This window comes from Macrosteles quadrilineatus, unplaced genomic scaffold (genome assembly GCF_028750875.1).
Source record: "Macrosteles quadrilineatus isolate MER2022 unplaced genomic scaffold, UCM_ALF_1.0 Scaffold_1__1_contigs__length_201487025, whole genome shotgun sequence".
Lineage (NCBI taxonomy): Eukaryota > Metazoa > Arthropoda > Insecta > Hemiptera > Cicadellidae > Macrosteles > Macrosteles quadrilineatus.
In genome coordinates, this window is record NW_026542594.1 from 127,818,808 (window position 1) to 127,837,566 (window position 18,759).

Here is an 18,759-nt window from a genome sequence, read left to right on the forward strand (position 1 = left end):
GAAGTTTGCTAAATATGTGACATGCTGCCATGAGGCTTTTGTAAATTGGCTGCGTTCTTAGGCTATTAGGTGAAATATTTGTCTTATAAATTTTAACCAGCTTTGTAGTCGTAACATTATTAAGTACAAAACTTTAATTTAATTAACGTCAATTTAATTTACATAGGCTGCATTTCACTTTGGACGATGTAGTAAAATATGTGCAGTTTTCACAAATTTCTACGCTTGAAACTCTGAGCATAGAACTAATACGCCACACATTTGAAATTCTCAGCGCAATCTTGTAAAACTTCTAGACTGACACAATGAAAAGTCTTGAAGCATTTGCTACCTCCCCAGTCATTGCAGTTTAAGGAGGTAATTTTTTACCTTCAAATACTTGAGGAGCTGTAGTTTTGTGTTTTAAACTAATAACTAGCATTACCAATGCATCAAAAATAGATTAGTATTGTTAACAAACAATCACAATCAAAATTAACCATTTTTTGTGAAGATAACTACGTAGAAAACATTTATTTCTGGTTCAAATATTTCATACGATCTTTGTAGTTTACGGTCTACACCCTTAAACACTATACGATGATGAAAATCAAATACGTACTCACTCTTTAACATGTTCTTAAATTTGAATGTACAGCCTGCAAAGTTATACTCCTTTTTTTGACACAAATGTATAAACTCGTGTACGGGATCGTTAATCCATACGGTAATTCAATTAAGCAATGTGATTTGATCACTATTCCATTTCAATTAGACATTACTGATTATTATAATAATTTACCGGCTTACCACGTAATTTACTTCAAATTTCCAATGAATGTTGTTGTCCCTGGTGCTTCTGCAAATAACTGTCGTTTATAACAAAATTACAACGTGTGATACACTAATGTATGAAAATGATTCAAAATGTGCAATTTTACATTTTACCATCTATAGTTGGACTATAAACGTTAAACGTTACGTTCAATGGTCGGCTGTTGCATGATGGTTATCACTTAGACAATATGCTACATCGTGTAAGATGATAGGAAAATATAACAAGCAAATACATATAATTTACATTGTAGACAGCCACCACGCAACCCAGTGCCAAGTCTGTGTCAATTGATTATCGATCTGGTAAATCCTCAAGGTTCGCAGTTGGCATCACTGACTTGGAACAACAATCCATTGAGCGAGGCCGCCCACAACACTCTAATCGGCAATCAACTAAATCGTCAACAACATTTTAATATGTTGTGATTTTATATATTACTCTTTAAGTATATATATTCAACGTAATGTTACAAAAGTCACAACAAAACCAAGAAACAAATTCTTACCAAACCAAAGTTCTGTCGTTATTTGTAAGTGGCGTTGCACTTCGTGTTATAGGAATGTGTAGGTGAGTCGGTTGCTCTCAGTCAATAAAGTGCTGTATTTTTCATGGCATTTTAGCAATCTTTGCCACCTTGTTTCAAATTATAATTTATATGCATCCCCTATCCAAAAGAACATCGTTTCTGAAACTGAAGCAGTCACGTCATGATCTTGTTCGATTAGGAGAGGCAGTGTTTGTATTGTAAGTGTTAATTTATTTATGTTTCGAAAATAAAAGGTAAAATAAATGTTGAACTGTAACTACTTCTTGATAGTGGGGTTCATAATATTTCGTAATACTAGTAGAGAAGGGTTGTTTAATGGCTACGATGAACTTTAATAAAGCTAAAACCACGGTTGCTCTATGTCAAGTCCTAACATTTTAATAACAATTTGTTAGTTATCATGTTGTATCTCACTCTGACACGTATTTACCTTCCATTTGGAAGGTTTAGATAATCTACATATATATAAGTCTAAAAAGCTTCCAGCAGTCAAGAGCTCACGTTTTCAGCGCTTTTCCTCTTTGCCTAATTGCAATTTCACTCACGGCTGTGCTCTGGATCGACAGACGTTACTTAGTTTTGACCTCAACTCTAACGTTGTAAACATTTCAGCTAAAATGTCGCAAAGCTATTCATATGTTTGATGTCACAAAATACATGTGAGATTAATGTACGAGATAACATCTATACTGATAATTCATGAACACAGAAATCAAAACTGAACTGCGTATAAATAAAACAAATAACTAGTTTATGGCATCAACACAATATAACACTTCAATTTTTTTCTATTTTAGTGGCGTGGTCAAATTTGTAATGTGAAGTAGCCAATTTTTATGTAATGTATTACATAAATTTTACACAAAGCATACAGCCCAACCCAATCCAGACCAATATAATTTATGACCGAAATGAACTAGTTTTTCGTACTTGGATACATGGCCAAACGACATTTATTAATGAAACTCTCTATGTATTTGTTTTATATCACAGAATTAGTATTTAGCACATTCACTTGCTTGCACACATTGTTTCTTCAACATGTTGAACTGTTTTGATTCCATGCTACAAATAAAATATATGAACGGAAAAGGGTAAGCTCTTTTATGTTTGTAATACCATAAAAAACTATTTCCATATTAAGATAGCCTTGTTTAACTTATTTAATAAATTTAGTGAAAACCTCAAGCTGAATGATCTGATCATTTCTAGTTTAAGTACAGTATTTAAATGAACAATGAAATCTAGAAAATAAATCTAGGAAATTTATGTAGAAAGTAGTTAAAAACAATATAGTATAGCGTTGAGCAAAAGAGACGTACAAATATATTATATCTAGTGAAAAAAATAATGTATGTACCCGTATATAGAATGATATGGAGTAAGATCACACTTAAAGTATAAATTTAAAAAACATCATAATTTATTTTGATTACTTTAGCTTTTACCTATTACCTTCAATCAGAACATTATAGTATCCAAAAATCTCTGTGAGCTTAGTAATATAAGAATGGGTCTTTTTCAGGTACGTCATAATGAAAGGTTCCCATAATTTTTCTTAAAAAATATTTATAGGAAAAGTCCTTGAAAATGTCTTTACAACATTAAAAGATATAAGAATAATTACAGAAGCGATTTCCTAGGTTCGTAAAATTTAACTTGGCAAAATCAACGTCAAGTAGGTTGGTTTCTGATTCTAGACACTCCTAAGAACAATAAACAATCTTTGGATATAGTAACAACTTAACACAAACGGTGCAAAGTGAAAGAATCATTGAAATAATTGATTAACTTTACAATTCTGTGATTGCATAGGTATGGACATTTCGATGTTCCCTAAATTTTTAATTGGGTGAGATAAGTTAGCTAAGGGCGTATAATTATAAAATGAAATTATAAAACGAAATTAATGAACAAAATGAATTTATAAAACGCTAATTTATAAAATTAGTTCATATGACAAATATATCAACTAAAGGCTGTATTCTAATTTATTGTAAACATTATTCATGGATGTTATTGGTGTTTGAATGGATTAAGATTGATCACTTGGTCTAAAGAACAAGTAAAATCATTCTTGGCTGTTACTTGTTAAGTGTATAATGAGTAAAACCTAAGCCTTTGCATTCAAACAGAGTAACCATCTAAAAGCTGATTTTTTTTAATAAACAGCCAAAGAAAAAACGCTGGAAACAAATTATTCTTCACGTAGGGTTTTAAAGCTAGATAGTCCCTACAATACGGAACGTCCATAAAGCTATACTTTTTTCAAAGATAGTAGACCTAAAAAACTAATTTTAAAACAAAACAGGAGATGCCGGTCAGCACTGTTCTTTTCCTCGACTAAAGTCTGTTCGATGGCTGGTTTATTAAGCTTTTGTTCTTTGTGGTGTATTAAGGCTTCAACCAACTAAAAACTAGATGGCTTTGTAGAAAGCATTTCTGCTTGACCAAGTCCTTCTTCAGATTGGATTTCCTATTTTCAAGGCTTTATTAAGGGGTATAGCCTAACCTAATCGGCTGCAGTACAGTGCCTCGTACTAACTATTGGCCTATACTTATACATAAAATAATCATTATAACTAACCATTTTATACTTATATAGATCTACTAATCTACAATAAGTAATATGGTAAAACTTACTATAGAGAAACCACTCAAATTGGTTAAGTTAGTAGCAACTATATCTAGGTAATGGCGGGGTTAGAGGTTTCATAGTTTTTTTTTTTTTTTTTTTTTTTTTTTTTATAATACTATGGATAAATCTTTAAACATAAAATACATGCAAATACAGACTGTTCAAACCAAACTATTGAAAAATTATTAAAACTTGATATTATTATTGTTGGGGTCAATTCTACAACTTGTTTTGAAAGAACAGATATGATGCCTGTTAAAAGATTTTTCAGGTATCTATGAATAATTGATTATTATTTTAAAATAAGTTTTAAACAAAAAAATGCACAGGGTTATAATTCAAGGAAAACCTTTCATTGTACCTAGAGAGAATAAAAAATATTCTAAGAGAACAATATGTTTTTGATATCCTATCTGTTAAATGCCTTTCAAGAATATTTGTCACATTTTAAAAAGCTTACGCATTGCTAAAATTAGTAATGAAAATAATTTTAATAGGTTCTTAATTGTAGCTTGTCATAGTATACATTTGTTGTCATATTATTTACATTTTTATAGTTCAAATATTGCTATGCTTGTTTTATATTTATGCATGTTATGAATAAAAAAAATAATAATAATATAAGTATAAAAAAGTACATACATAAAAAGTATTATCATTGTTATAATGCTGCTGAAAGATGCATTTTTGGACATTGTAGTGAAAATTATTTTTATCTTCATTTAGCTGCAAACAAGCCTTGTTAGACTTTTATTGCTTGTTGAAACTTTTATATTTTGTACTTGAATAGGTAAATATTATTGATTCACAACGAAGCGTACCTGGGTAAGCTATCTGTTCAATAACCTAACCAAATGATACTTGAAAAGTATTGATAAACTACGGAACAGTTGATGTAGCAGCATTAGTAATTGTTATGTTTGAGTTGTTATTGGAAAATAAATTTAAAAATAAAACATATTTCATATCACGATGTCGGATGCAAATTCTCCGGTTTAATATGATCGGTATGTCGGTGAGTGTTGCACATCCAAGTGGGTGTATTTTACTCACGCTCAGTTATTTTGTCCGTTACAGTGTAACAAATCTAAGTTTTTTTTATTCCAGAAGTAGATCAAGTTGTGAATGGTTATTGTTTTGAAGCTTTATGCACATACAGAATGTTTGAAAATATTGTATCTGTATTAATTTCACTTGAAATCAAATCAAATTCTTATAAAAATGACATAAATGTATTCTAGTTAACACTTCATTTTTAATAAAATTTATAAGTTAAATAGATATGAGTTTTGTACGTTTTAAAATGTCTTTCTTTTATAGATTTTCGAGTAATGTTTACTATCTTGGTTTCAGCAGTTTCAACCTTATCGTCAGAGGCGAGGCTGCTATAGAGTTTAGACATGACTATATAACACTAGTCAATATCAACACTAGTGTTATATAGTCAATGGTTTGGACCACGGATTCATACCCTGTAGGATTGTTTTAAATCATCAATATCAATCGTTTTGAAGTTATAAAGTCGTCCTAAGACTTAATTGTCACCCTTTATAATCTTCTCTCTGGTTCCAAAGAAAAGTAGTTCCTTGCAAAGTTCCTAGGTCTGGAGAATAAATAACTCCAACTGCAGTTTGATTGCGTTGATATAAATAATGAAACTTGACATTTATAAGAGATGGTTTGTTTATTCTTTTCTGTACAAAAATTATAAGAACTATTTCACATTATAAGCGAAGTAAAATATAATGAACTATAATTTGTTTGAGATATTATTTCTTTTGCAGTTCGTGTGCATCATATAAGGTACGTTGAACGTTTTACTTCTAGAAAGATGTTTATAAAAATTACTCTCTCTACGGTTTAAGCTTACCATTTTATTATTGTGAAGAGAAGTGAAATACATTCTAAGCAGGGCAGTCTTAGAGAGAGTGGCTCACAAATCTTCTTTTTATGACTTCATCTTTACAAAGCTCTTTCGAGTATAACAACAGCCGAAAGTTTCAGTTAAATAAAAATAAAATGAGGCAGACTAATAATTGGATGACACATGATGTAAGTACAGTATACAAAACGTTTGATATTTTAAAAGACAACATAAATACTACATTGTGTCTTGTGAAAAGTGCAATTGTCGAAAATTTTCATACGAACAGATTTTAAAAAAAATCAATTAAAGTGTTTTTTTTTCGACTTGTTGTTAGCTATCCTAGGCCTTGAACAAAAGTCGTTTACTAGTTAAAAAATGCATTCGCGTTTCTATTATTGTTAGACCACGACACGTACCTACCCTTGGAGCACCTAGTTAAAGCATCTGAGCAATGTCGGGGCTATATGATAATGTATTTTTTATATCATTAAAAAAGGGGTTGTGATTTTTTAACAAATAATAAATTTAGGTTTAAATAGCATCTATAAAAACATAATAAAACTAACCTGTCTAAAACAAAAAACCAGATTATTGCAGGAAAGTATTTATTACGTACCACTTAAAATATTTTATAAACTTAAAACATTTCCTTTTAGAAATTGTTGATCCTTCCAATCGGCTTACATTGGTATAAATCGGCCGTGACTACGTGGCTCTTCATATTTTATGTACGACAGACATTTCTTGAAGTCAAAGAGTTCACAAAAGTGGTTCATGATGTGAAAGAACTTGAGACAAGTTGAAAGGGTACAAGATGGAAACATTCATCCTGTGATTTCGACAAACTTATAAGATGCTCACTACTATAGATAACTTACTGTGCGAACAGGCTTTACACTAATGCGGTTATTTTGTTAATTTTTTAAAGTGTATGCAATTTTTATGTTAAGTTATATACGGTGGAATATAATTTATTTGCAAGGATTATTGTTCCATATTTTTAAAGCCATATTGGGAAAATTTTTCGTATTATATTATTAATTTAATTGAATAAGTCAACCTATTTGTGACAAATATAAGACAATTACGAAAGGGTTGTGGCATTAGTACAGAACGTAGAGCTCATATATGAAACTCTTTGTTAAGGTAGCCCTCTGAGCCTTCAAGTACAGTTAATAACCATATTAAAAAATAATATGGTGTAGCATAACGACTGTCTAAGTTTTAATGTTATTACGTTTTGCATACAAGCTGTATAATGCCAATCCCAATTCAAAGAGTTTTATACAATTATATGCAGGCTGCCATCATTATAGGATCCATTAAAGAAACATAGATTTAACCATTCACATTCCTAACACCAGGAGGAGCTTTGATTTTTAACGCCTGGCTTCAATCCTAGTGAAGCTCCAGTATTAAAGCTGAAACCCCTTTTGAACGTGTCACCAACAACTCTTTATTCATTCTAGACGATGACTACCTTTATAACCTTGCTTTTACCAATCCACATAGGTTTTTATAAAGATGACTTGTATGTAGCTATTATTAATATAATTTAAGGAGAGCAGACATCAAATACAAATTAAAAAAAAACTGTAACCAAAAAATAAACAGGTTATGTAGCAATGAAAATATGAGTTGATTTAAACAGTATTTGGTAGTAAAATTTCGTATAAGGTAAGCAAATTAGATACCATCCAGCCTTCCAACCTATACTTATCAGCCATTCACTTCCTGTATTAGTTTATAAACTCACCTGTAATAGTTAATACACCTGATATTATATTATATTATATTATATTATATTATATTATATTATATTATATTATATTATATTATATTATATTATATTATATTATATTATATTATATTATATTATATTATATTATATTATATTATATTATATTATATTATATTATATTATATTATATTATATTATATTATATTATATTATATTATATTATATTATATTATATTATATTATATTATACTAGCTGTAACCCGCGGGCTTTGCCCCGTTTAACTTCTTAATTTTCAAGATTATCTCGTTCGCATGGCTCAATCACGTCCTGGTTGAAGTTTGTTCGCTACGCTCACTCACCTTTGGGTTGGAGCTCGTTCGCTACGCTCACTCACCTTTAGGTTGGAGCTCGTTCGCTTCGCTCACTTGCCTTCAGGTTAGCTCGTTCGATACGCTAACTCGCCTCCAGGTTGAAGTTCGTTCGCTACGCTCACTCACCTTTTGGTGGCAAATTAGCTGTTGTCATAAATATAAAAGAAATAATAGTGCTGCACCCTGTTGGTAATCCTTGTAACTTTAATGCTTGAACATCATAGAACAGAACCAACTTGTTTAATTGAAACAGCTGTTAAGATTCAATAATTCCATTTCTCATAAGGTTAACATGGGAAACTCCAGAGCCACTGGGGCGGAGCCCAAAAGGATTTTTGAAATAAGAATATGCCTATATGTTAATCGGGAATGTGAGCTATCATCATGCCAAATTTCAGCCCAATCCGACCAGTATTTTTCGCGTTCACTTGTCACAAACATACATCCATACATCCATACATCCAAACTTTCTCATTTATAATATTAGTAGGATTATATTATACTATACTATATTATATTATACTATATTATATTATATTATTATATTATATTGATTATGGTGACTACAATTACATTATATCGACTAATTCAGCTGCAGTTAGGTTGGTCGTCATAAAGGACGACCCAACACACCTGTAATAGTTAATACACCTGATATTATATTATATTATGTCCAATATAACCTGATATTTCACCAAAGTATAGTATTCACCTGATATTTTATAGTGAAGATATTTAGCTTTACAGAATGCAATTCTTTTTAACGAGCTCAAGTGTAATTGTAGAGTACCCAAGGTTTATCTGTGCCTTGTATGATCTACATAGGATCGAACGCACACGACTATCATGGTTGTTAAAAGTATCATGTTATCAATTTATCCAAAGTCAGTATTAGTTTCTTGGAAATCCGTATTTAACCCAATATTATTCAACATTGCGCAGTTTAGTCAATTAACATGATAATTAAAACCATCTGTTGTGGTGGTTTTGAATTGATTTTTAGCTCAGAGATTGATATATTTCCATGTCCAAATTAGCTTAGTTAGTTGTGAAGTAGTTCTACCAATATCTATTTTACATAGGATCCTTTCTGTAATTAAAGGTCAATCCTGTTTCATCATTCTACGTTAATTGAACCGTGAAACCCCATACCTACCATGGTGTAGCATTACTTATTTAATAGGTTGCTTTGGAATTGCAAATGAACACTCTATAAACCATTATATCCGTAGCATTTGTAATATCATATCTTTTGTATACACGCCCAAAAATAGTTGAACACTTAATGATCCGTTAGTGGTTTTAAATAACAGCTTATAATTATTGTTTGTGTTCTGCGACTAACTAAAAGTTTCTTTAAAACTGTATTCTTATGGACATTTAAAATTCAATGATTTTATTATCCTGACTATGGAATAAAGTGTATATTGTCATTCATATCCAAATAAATATTTTTTATCAATTACTATTGCTTGTAGAGTCCTTACTGCGACTAAATGTATACTGTGTATGAAATAATACGATATACCTACAAAAACATTATGTTACTCAACAGTTATAAGTAATTTATTCCAAAATTACTAAATGGAAATGGTTATTGGAAAAGACACGTTACAAAAATCAAATATACATTATATAATAAGAGATACAAACGACTATAGCTAAACATTTTACTTTTTAGTAAAATCTTACAAAAATCACTCACTACATGTAAACGGAAAAATCACGAACACTGTCACGAACAAGCCTTTTCCACTAATATTTGTTTAAGTTTTTCCCTAAACCTAAGTAGATCAGTACCCAACGTTAGATTTTGAAGAAGTAAATTAAAAAGATTTATTCCATTGTACAATAGGTGATGTTGAAAAAATTCAATTTAATGGACATTAATTTAAAAAATTGTATAATGTGTGTAAAGAATATGTAAGGCAGTTAGTGTTAGTGTTAAATACTGACCGTTTTTTTTTTTTTTACAAAGGAAACAATGTTGTATTTTGGAAAGTGAAAATATTACTGGGATAGTCTTTTTTGCATTTATCTCATCGTACCATTTTAATAGTATGCTTTGTGTTCGTATTGAAATCCTAAATCATCATTGTACATTAATCATTTATGTGTATTTCAGAGGAATATTATGTTGACTGTCATGAAGTTTTTAGGTTTCTAAAATTATCCCCTTTGATTTTTAGCAGTCTAAATAGGGTTTTCTTCCGGCTTAGTAATAAATGTTATTAATAATACAATTAGTAGATGCAAAAAATCTGAAGCTTGTATCATGATAGTCCACGTCAGTTGGAGGTTATACTAAAATTGTGTTTTTTAGCTGGTAACATTATTTGTTATCTTCTAACGTACAATTTGTTCACATCAAAGAGGTACGGCAATATTTCTGCACTCAAGAGGTACCTCTATTCTCCGTCTTGTCATTTTATTTTTGTATACATCCTGCATTCACTAAAAGCATTGGTTTGTATTTTTTTTTTCATTTTTAAATTTAAACATTTCCTCTTGATTTTATGTTTTGTTAGGATTTAGAATTTACAAAAACTCGTTTACGTAAATGATATTGGTAGATATAATATGGATACTCTACACCTGTATTAGTTCCTCTTGATTTTATCTTTTCTATATTTTTTTTAGGATTTTTTTATTTACATAAACTCCTTTACGTTAATTATATTGGTAGATATAATACAGGGTGTTTCCAAATTGTCTGGACATATTTTGTGGACTTGTTCCCTGGGCTAAGACAAACATAAAACACACTCGGTTACGCAATTTAGTATGACTACCCTACCATACTTGAGAACATGGTAGGCCTATTAAATTGCGTAACGGAACGTAGAAAAAAACTGATTACTCAGTTATTTTTCATCCGAAACAAGCTCTCATTTGATTTTTGTTAAAATCCTCTATCCTTTTGGTAAGGTAAAGAATTTTCTTAATATTAACGGTTTTCATGAGATTTGGCATTTAAGATTTTAAATAGCCGCCATATTGAAACGGCTTGAGATATTAGAACAAAATTTTCACAGTTCTTTTTACTTACAAAACTACACATTCATACCAAGTTTTAAATCTCTATCTTGAAAAATGCCCAAAATATAAAATAATTTTTTAAAATCACAAAAGACCGACAGACAGAAATCTAGGCACTTTATACCCATATTTATATGGTGTTTTATGTTTTGTCTTAGCCCAGGGAACAAGTCAACAAAATATGTCCAGACAATTCGGAAACACCCTGTATAGATACTCTACACCTATACAGTAAATGATATTGGTAGATATAATATATATAATATACACCTGTAGTAGTAAATGATATTGGTAGATATAATATAGATACTACACACCTGTTGCAGTAAATGATATTGGTAGATATAATATAGATATTAGTAGATATAACGTAGATACTATACACCTGTAGTAGTAAAATGTATAGCAATGTACGGTGTATTTTGATACTAAGGTATTATACTTTTTAAACATTTTTATTTCAATAGTTCGATTCATCTATTTTTATTACGATACTATTGTACATATTATGTAGCACTTAACAAGGTTATCATATATTTAATAAAACAATTGTTTAGCAAATACTATCCTCTTTATCAATATTATGTAGTTAAGTGTTGTATTACTAATGAAAGCGTAACTTATCTAGTCTAACCAAGTAGTTTTTTTCACAGATCAAATGTCGATATTAATAATTAAATAGATGATTATTTATCTTTGTTTTACATCTAATTGTATTTTTGTTAATATTTTATTTGTTATTTTTTTATTTTCTTAAGTTAACAGTAAGAAAGGATAAAGGGTAAAGGATACCATGAGGTCTTAATTTCGCTTCAATAAAGAAGGATTTTCATTTCATTTCATAATTCATGTTATTTCATTACAGGGGGTACTGACTGATGGATATTGTAGTAGCTTTTATTCAAGGATTTTACTCAAGGAGTATTTATTGAGGAGGCCATACTACTCACTGGAAGAGAGTTTCGAGGAAAATGAGAATGGCCACTATTTGGACGACTGTTCAGTTATGCTTCCAAGTATCAAGTAAAATGGTCTATCCACTCTGATGAATACAAGCAAGAGCCATTGGTCAGATCTTCTCCCTATTCCTTGCCCTTCTACCCCCGCATCTAAAACTTAATCTCGCGAAATTAATTTTGTCTATTGATCCTTCCCGATGATCTAACAGAGACAGAAATTTTCTTCCATTCTCTCTACTACATCGTGTGGTGTCCTCTTCGTAACTATCTTTATCAGTTTTAGGCGAGTTTTTAAGTGTCTCGGAAATCAGATTACACCTAAATAAACCAACTGTTGACTGTATAAACTAGTAAAATAATTTTCTAATTTAAAACTGAATCATCTAGGAAAGTGATCTTTTATTTTTTTTCTCTTTGCATATTTCAAGTACATTATGATTGCATTATTATGATAGACACGCCCAATCCTCTATTACTGTACTCCAAGCTCAGGAACTATATTGAAAATGTGTAGTATAAAAATTAAATACCAGAAAACTGTTTCTGTATTTTATAAATAAAGTAGGGTCTTAGAATTATTTACTATATTTTTAATTATTTGCGAATTTCCCTATAGGGAAGTAGCTATTACCGTAGGTGGCACGGTAAGACCTAGACCCGGGACCGATTTACTTTTTCATTTTGATGTCCCCAGAGGCCAAAAACACCATTCGTTCAAATTTTTATATATGTATATATATATATATAGACATATATATATATATATATATATATACGTCCGTGAACGCGATAACTTGAGTAATTTTTGTCCGATTTTGATGAAATTTGGTTTAAAGGTGTAAAGCGGGATAAACTTGAATGAGTTCGCGAACCAGCACGATCGGACCATGGGAACGGGGCTTTACGGGGGGTTTTATGGGGTAAAAATTGGTCTTTCTCACTTTTGACCCTCAAAACACAAAATTTCCCGATTTCTCTTTAAACCTTTTTAAAGAGCTTAAAAAAACAAATAATTTAGTATATAAAAGTATTTTTGTTCGATTATTAGTAACGGAGAAAATTAAAAAAATTGTAAATTTAAAATTCCCATGTTATTCTTATGGAGAATATTGTCAAATGTTGTAGTTTGCTTGTTTATGGATATATTTTGATCAAACTTGGCAAATTTATTTATTTTGTACTAAGCTATCAATATTTTACTCAAAAACACACTTTATTAGTTTCCTTGTAGCAGCAAACCTAGGTACTCGTTAAACCTAATGTTACTAAAATATATTTAACTGAAAATCAATTCAGACAAATGGAAATTCGCTTAGTCGGCAGGTTTGCTGAGGCGGGGGTATTAATTATTAATTATATATATGATTAATGGTAGGCCAACACAATGAATAACAGTATTTGACCTTTTTACGGGCCTAGTCCCGAAAGTAACCTAGCTATTCAACATTATAGTATTTAACTATGTATTTCGGACGTTTTTATTATCTGTATTTGTTTAGACAAATATTCAAATTGATTTTCATAATTCTTTTCCTTCATATTTCCATTTTTTCACATACATAACCAAAAATCTTACACCTTTCCATTTATATCTATTATATGCAAATATTATTTAAAATATTTCATCACGTCGATGAGACAATATGTGAAAGCAAAAGACTGTGAAAGCAAAACTATTCATTCTATGATAAACAGCAAATCCATAAAGAGTATGTTTAATCAATTTCATCCATGGACTGTTTTGTTTTGACTATACATATTACTAAAATCTTACCATTACTTCACATTGATATATTTATTCAAATAAAACGTCGAGTAGATATCTATCAAAGTGATTACCATTGGCATAACTGTGTGTTGTTATCATAACGTGGTTTTATATAATCAGTTACCTGTTAGAGTTAGGTGGTTTAAATTTAAATGATAAATAGTCAACCAAAATGTTAACTTATTCATATTTTAATTAATCACAAATATGTTTTACAACAAGACTTGACAGCTTGTCATTTTCTAAAAGGCCTAGAACGTAAGAGTCGAGGTGATAATTAAGTAACTTTAGTCAATATAGAGCACAGCCGTGAGTGAAATTGTAATCAAGTGAAGAGGAAAAGCAGCGAAAACACGAGCTCTTGACTGCTGGAAGCTTTGGATGTTTAAATAAATGAAGATTATCCAAGCCTTCAATTTACATGGCACGATTTTTACAGATTATTATTGAAATATTAGCACATGGAGCAAGTGTGTTATTTATTAATGTTAATCGCAGCCACAATCCTCCTCCTATTAAGACTGGTTTATTACAAAATTGAACCAAACTAAATTCAGACCAACAGTCGGTTTACCTTACTATTTAAATATATATGCATCACAACTTACAATTAATTACTAACTCCGAGGAGAAATGTGAACAAAGAGCCTTGACCATGATAGGATATGATTTAATTCACCATACACTTTAATTAAGTAGTAAGATGTTCAATAGTATAACGACATGATTTCTGTATGCAGCACACGTAACTGCTAACACTTGACTTTCTGAAACATCATAAGCCGTGTTTGGTTTGGATCCAGAAAGGACGTTTGTTTGGACAGAAGTATTTTTTAAATTATGGTTTGAGACAAATTGTTACGATTTCTAAGCCCAGTAGAGCATATAAAACTTTATTGACGACACACCTACATACCCACCCATGTAACAAAAACTTCAGCGGTGCACCACAGCAGAACTAACAACGGAAACTTCACATTTTGTTTCAAGATTTGGTTATGTATTTAAGATTACCTTGAATTTTCTATAAGAATTTCACATAGTAAAATGCTTAATGGTTTTGTGAGTTAATGGCTTTAGCCTAATTTTGTATGGTTAAGAAGGTGGGAGTATGTCTGGTGATTCGAGCACAGAACTTCTGTTGCGGAGGCACGGGTTCAAATTCCACCAAAATCTTTTAGCATTGTTTGTTGAGGTCCGGTTTGCTGCATTGTTTTAGTTCAACAAGGCCTTTAATTTGATGTACATATAAACCTATGCTTACCTTTAAGATTTTCAACTTACTCCCTATGGTTCGTCCCCTATAAGTGACATTCAATCACCACATACACAAAAATGTTGCTTACTATTACCAGTAATGATATACCAAGTTTGCTTGAGATATCCCTTTTTGTTTTAATGTTATAAGTCATACTAAGACTTAATTGTCACCCTAGTAATAATAATAATAACAGCATTGTGTATGTATTTAACATGTTACAATGTTTAAAAATTCCAAGAGGTCACACCGGTCATAATAAGATCCGATCAGAGAGTCAGATGGGATCGGATATATGTTTGCTGCCTTGATAATATGTTTACAGTGTAAGCTTAGATATATCGAGAAGTGTAAGAAGGCATATACATGCAATAGCACCAACGGGTCAAGCCATTAAATAATTTACCAAAACATTACAAAACCCAGATAAAGTATTGCTAAAATGGCAAAATGTAATATAAGCCATAGAGCGATTCCAAAATATAGAGAGGGAATTCTCTACAAATACTTTTTTGGACTTGTTTCAGACTAAAACCGAATGCAGTTGTCTTAATAGCACTACTCAAGAGTAGTTTTTCCTACTGGTAATAACATGTAATGTGATAAAGAAGGCAAACAAATAACACACGGGAAGACCACGATATTAAGGCTTTGTCGGGATTGTTTACCAATCAGAATCGGTTGTTTCTTAAACCGCTCGTCTTATTTTGGTTGGAATTTTATTTAGTAACTAAACAGTCCGAAACATTTTTTCTTAACCCTTTTCTTATAACCTTGTCTTCCTAGTTTATTTAAATTAAATCTATTTCTTATGAAATATAATTAGAAATGCTCTTCAATGAGAGTAGGGTAGGCTCTCCTGACCTTAGGGACATATCTTTTATAGACGGACTTACAACTAAAGGTGTGCTGTAAATCACCTGGTCATCACTGCATAAGCATGGTTGGTGGGATTTAAACCCGTGCCTCTGCAGCAGAAGTTCCACGCTCTAATCATTGAACGTACTCGTTCCTTCTTAATGATACAGAACAAGCCTAAAGTTACATGTTTCACACTGTGAAACTTTTACAGAAGATTTCAACAAAAGAAGCAATATCAAGCATACACCATCATAATGGGATTGTATATCATTTGTACGGTTTTGAAGTAAAATTGTCTTTTTGTACTGTAATAATGTGCTTAAGTCCAAGGCTTAGCCTTCTGTGTTTTCCCTAAGGTCATGCGAAATAGGCAAAAGCCCCGGAGCACCAGAAAAAGCACTCAGTGAATTCTCTGAGGGAAAAGTACCCAGGGAAAGTGCTGAGGGAAACGTTCCCAGGACTTTAGCTACGGACCCCCCCCTCAGAGTACCTTCCTACCGTATAAAAGGTGCATCCTTGGGGGACTCCAGTCAGTTGTGCCTCCGGGCCCGACCCCGCCGGAAGGCGCCACGGGTTGGGTACATAATAGAGGCGTGTTGAGCCCGGTGCAGTAAAGAGGCGTGTTGAGCCCCGACACCCCCCACACTAGAGGCGTGTTGAGCCCCGACACCCCCACACTAGAGGCGTGTTGAGCCCCGACACCCCCACACTAGAGGCGTGTTGAGCCCCGACACCCCCCACACTAGAGGGGTGTAGAGCCCCGACACCCCCACACTAGAGGCGTGTTGAGCCTGGTGCAGTCGAAAGGCGTATTGAGCCCCGACACCCCACACTAGAGGTGTATTGAGCCTCGGCAACTCCACACTAGAGGCGTGTTGAGCCCCGACAACCCCCACACTAGAGGGTTGTTGAGCCTCGGCAACTCCACACTAGAGGCGTGTTGAGCCTCGGCAACTCCACACTAGAGGCGTGTTGAGCCCCGACAACCCCCACACTAGAGGTGTGTTGAGCCTCGGCAACTCCACACTAGAGGCGTGTTGAGCCCGGTGCAGTCGATAGGCGTATTGAGCCCCTACACCCCACACTAGAGGCGTGTTGAGCCTCGCCAACTCTGCACTAGAGGCGGGTTGAGCCCTGTGCAGTCGATAGGCGTATTGAGCCCCTACACCCCACACTAGAGGCGTGTTGAGCCTCGCCAACTCTGCACTAGAGGCGTGTTGAGCCCGGTGCAGTCGATAGGTGTATTGAGCCCCTACACCCCACACTAGAGGCGTGTTGAGCCCGTTGAGCCTCGGCAACTCTACACTAGAGGCGTGCTGATCCCGGTGCAGTAAAGAGGCGTGTTGAGCCCCGACACCCCCCGTACTAAAGGCGTGTTGAGCTCGGCACAACCGCCCTAGAGGCGTGTTAATCCCGGTGCAGCTGGTTGGCGTGATGAGCCCCGGCACTCGGTACTAAAGGCGTGTTCAGCCCGGTACACCCCGCACTAGAGGTGTTTTGAGCCCTGTGCAACTGGTTGGTGTGTTGAGCCCCGGCATCCGTTTATTCCGTTTAAGTCCTCGGTGGCCAAAGGAGCTGCCTCCCGGGACCATGAATCTACCGGGAGGGGGATGCTCAACTTCATTGCTAGAGAAGAGAGCCGTCTGTGAAAGACGACAGTCTACATCCGACAGTGAAACTGGTGACATCGTGAAAAGCTGATGCGATTGGGACACCGTGAGCCGCCCAGCACTTCAGTAGACGATACTACTTGAGGAGTGAAGGAGCCGAGTCGAGAGGACAACGTGGACCCAAGACAACAAGACATGACATAGGGATCTGGAGCCGATTAACTCAGATGTCAAAGGACGGCCTTACACACTGCCCTGGTTTCTGGTATAAGTGAGCCAAAGACAATTGTATATATTTTTGTAAATAATTTTGTAAATAGTCTTGAGATAAATAAATGTATAAAGAACTCTGCGAGTGTTCAGTCAATGAGAGAGTCCTGAAAACCTACGAAAAATTCTGATAGCAGGAATACGGTAAAAAGTTCAGAAAGCACCTTCGGTACTAATGGACCTTTAGACCATACGTTGAGATTAATTTTTAAAATCGTTGAACATAATTTATACTGTGTGGGACAGTTGAATTCTAATGCAACATATCATAGCCTTCATTAACATATAGTTATATCGAAACATGTCTTTTAAGCTACCAACTAGTCAACAGTGGCTCAGATGATTGGTTGGTGAGTCGGTGGCTCAGTTGGTAGCGTCGCGGATTTCGGGTCCAAAGCAGCGATGTCGTGGGTCCGGATCCTGGTCACTGCCACTAAAATTTATCAGTACAGTTCACCTTTGTACTGTACCGGCTCACCCCTTGCTTTGCTGGATACTCTCTACGCACAGATCTGTAGTCTATGTGGACGGGCAACATTTGGCCGGTCACTGTGGCCTCTGACCCGTGTGTGAGAAGTCTAAAGCAAAGTGAGGTGTGAGCCTATAAAGTAGTAGGTAAATGAACGATACTGATAAATAATAGCTGCTCCGCAAGGAATCGAACAAACTACATTTGCTTTGAGGTCCATCTAGCATCTGTCTCAACAAAAAAAAACATCCACTTTGGTTTCAAGTGGAAATATCAACAGCAAGGGTCCGTCACGATTGGAAGCGATAGTACATAGTTGTTGGCATTTTTAAGTACTGAGGAATCACAATATTTTCGTTCCATCCTCCTATCAAAACAAACTCTATAACGTGATTTAATTTCATCTAGGATAAATTAGTAACTTTTATTATATATCATTTATCAATGTAAATAATAATGTTATTCACATAATAACAAATGAATGTCACCTGTACACTATGCAACGTTGTATTTATGCAGACAACACAACACTTTAGGAAGCAT